Source organism: Acipenser ruthenus, chromosome 53, assembly GCF_902713425.1.
Source record: "Acipenser ruthenus chromosome 53, fAciRut3.2 maternal haplotype, whole genome shotgun sequence".
Lineage (NCBI taxonomy): Eukaryota > Metazoa > Chordata > Actinopteri > Acipenseriformes > Acipenseridae > Acipenser > Acipenser ruthenus.
Genome location: NC_081241.1, coordinates 7593522 through 7596831, shown reverse-complemented (window position 1 = coordinate 7596831; position 3310 = coordinate 7593522).

Sequence of the window (3310 nt, the reverse complement as noted above, 5' to 3'; positions counted from 1 at the left end):
TACAAATGTAGCGACCCCACGACCCCTGCTGAACAGAGGTATAACCGTACCTTTAAATGCACTCGCAGTGTAATTGAGCGAGCATTTGGAATCCTCAATGTGATTCCGATGTTTGGATGTCTCTGGGGGAACACTACAGTACACTCCACAGAAGGTTAGCAATATCATCCTGGCTTCTAGTGTTTTACACAACAGAGCTCTCTTTAATTGATGTAAAAAAAGCTCTTGCTAGGTCATTTCATCTGGATAGTGAAACTGTCCCCACCTTTTCAATGCCAAAATTATAAATCACCCTGTATATATAGTTTTTAAATAACAAAACATTGTTTACTATATCTTGCAGTTCTTTCAAAACTGTGTATTATATGTGAGATCTTCACAGCATAGGTCATTTTTTTATGGAATTATTTAATTTGTTAGAAATATAAAAAATTAAAAAAAAAAAAACTTAGCATTTCATGCCTTTTCACATGCTGTCTGACACACAAAGTTCCCAGTAACTAGCAATTCAATCTTATCAATGCAATTCATAGATTCTACGGTTGAGGTTTTTTTTTTTTTACAGTGGTTCTGTTGTTTTATGACAGCTGTATAATAAATGGAATAGAAAGATGTTACAGAACTGGAACAAAGAAGAGTCTGTTCCAGTCTGATAAACTGCAGGTCAGAGTCTGCTGCCCACATTTGTTTTATTATTATTTAATATCTGTTTTTGCATTTGATTTTTATTTGCTTTAAAGCAATGCAACATTTGCAATTTTAAAAAGAATGAGGCACAAGACTGTCCCCTGAGATGTGCATGAGGTAATGCACTCCAAATATCCCAAGTGTGTCGCAGCTCTTGCAAGAGAGAGGCTGTCTCTTTTGTAAAGTGCTGTGGTTCTGAAGAGCGTGATGTGCTGGGTTTGCTCTCAGTGTCTGTCTATCAGGTTACCTTGCCTTGTCACTGCCTGTCAGAAACCCTGCTACACAAACACCTATCAACATTACAAAACACAAGCTACACAGAAATCTAATAAAACAACACATTTGAGTATTTCTAAATGTAGCCCTTTTATAGTCCTGAAAACTGCAGGTAACTGTGGCTATCTGGGAGCAGTGCCGGACATAGGGCAGGATTTGAACTGCCAGCCACCTGTGACCTGGAAGCAGACATGTGGACAGCTCTTCAATACAATAATATCAGACCTTACAGGGTTAGGATTATACAGTAAAGTCTGTATTAGTGTCCACCTGAACAAAGCAGTCAACCATTTCTAACACGTAAAGCCTACATACAGATAGCTGAGATCTGCCTTTTATTAAACAGACCCATTTTAAAGGGAGTTCAGCTTAAATCTTACTTGCTGTGCACCTCCATTCACTAGCAGTGATATCAGGGATGTGTTTTCATACTTTATGAATAAGGACAAATAATCTGCTGTCTACGTTTATGTTTCAGAACTAGTAAAACACTCCTGAGTTATTCACTGTGTTTGAAGGTTTGGAATATAAACTTTCTGTTTGATGTTTTAGAAAGGAGTAAATGTGGGTGTGGCAAAGTGGTTAACAGTGTGCAGGTGATCAATAAACAGACAGACAATTATAATCCAGGTGCAAAGGTTGTTTAATGAGTTTGTATATCCAGTGCAATAAATGATAGTGCCAGTTAACACAGCGGCGTGTGTTACTTAAATTGTAATCCCCGGGTTTGTCCCGAAATAATAGTCCCATTCTTTATACACCCACATAAAACACAAAACACATACACAAGTCCGTTAGTGAGTGAATTAGTGCTCGTGGTGCAAGTACAGTTTATTTGTGATACAAGTGCAGAGCTGTTCCGGGTTTGTGTTTAGCTGTCTACTAATAACAAGCAACAATTACAGACAAACAAACACTCACGATATGTTTATACAAATCACAGGTCCTTCCAGGTTGTTCTCTAACGAAAACAAAGGAACATATTACGTCGCTCTGTCCCCTATTTATACCGTCACTCATGACCCCTTGGTAAACGGTTGCGGCCACTCCTCCAATCCGCAGCTGCCACATCATTTCCCTTCCGGGTCGATGAGTTAGTGCCCCGAAGCTCCGCCTCCTTTCTAATGGCCGACTTCCTTTTTACCCTGGGAATGAAGTGTGAGGCCAAACAGTCCAGGGTTCTCTGTTCCCGTTACTTAGCGCCCTCACCGGTCTGGAGGGAGATTTACCACTAAGAATCATTCTTTCTGTCACAGCCCCTTCTATCTGAAAACATCCTGGGTTAAAGAAAGCTCTACACTTGCACTTCCCAGCTCATTTCATCTAGATATAGTGTACGATATCCTGCACTTCTTTAACAACTGCATATTATATGTGAGATCTACACAGCGTATTGAAGTGCATGGCAGGTCATTTTTTCATGGAATTATTTCATTTGCTTAAACCATTAAAAACAAGTTATTTCATTAGACTTGCATGCCTTTTCACATACACACGTGCACACTAGCACATGTTGCTGACACACACACACACACATACACAGCTTCTAGTAACAAGCCATTCAGTCTTATCAATGCAATGTATATCCCCAAGGTTAGGTCTGTATGTTTCTTTGATCACACTGTTTTATGGCAGCTGTATAATAAATGATGTAGATATAGGATACAGGACTGGGATAAGGTGGAAAGTTCTGTTTCAGTTTTGGTCAGTTTGCTGTCTGCAGGCTTTTTTATGATGTCTGTTCACAGCATGCTCTGGATTTCGTGAGGGGGCAGGGTTAGGGTTACACTCTTGTTTCCCTGATGTACTTGGAGGTTAGACAGCACTGTGAGAGCTCTATTGAGGCAGTGGGTGCTTTAATAGCAGCACAAACTTTGATATATGAAGTGAATCTAAACAAAAAGATGACTTTAGTTATAACTGTGATATTTTAGATCCATTTCTAATTTCTTTGATGCATTTTTTTCTTCATAGTGTGTACATAGGAGGCTATGTGGTTAAAGAAAAGGGTTTGTAACCAGGAGGTCCCCGGTTCAAATCCCGGCTCACTCACTTTCTCATTGTGTGACCCTGAGCAAGTCACTGAACCTCCTTGTGCTCCGTCTTTCGGGTGAGACGTAATTGTAAGTGACTCTGCAGCTGATGCATAGTATCGCCTTGGATAAAGACATCTGCTAATTGAACAAATAATAATAATAAAGTATTTATACAGATATATAACGTCAAAAAAGTATGTTTTTATTATTATTATTATTACTTATTTCTTAGCAGACGCCCTTATCCAGGGCAACTTACAGTCGTAAACAAAAATACATTTCAAGAATCACAGTACAAGTATTAATACAAT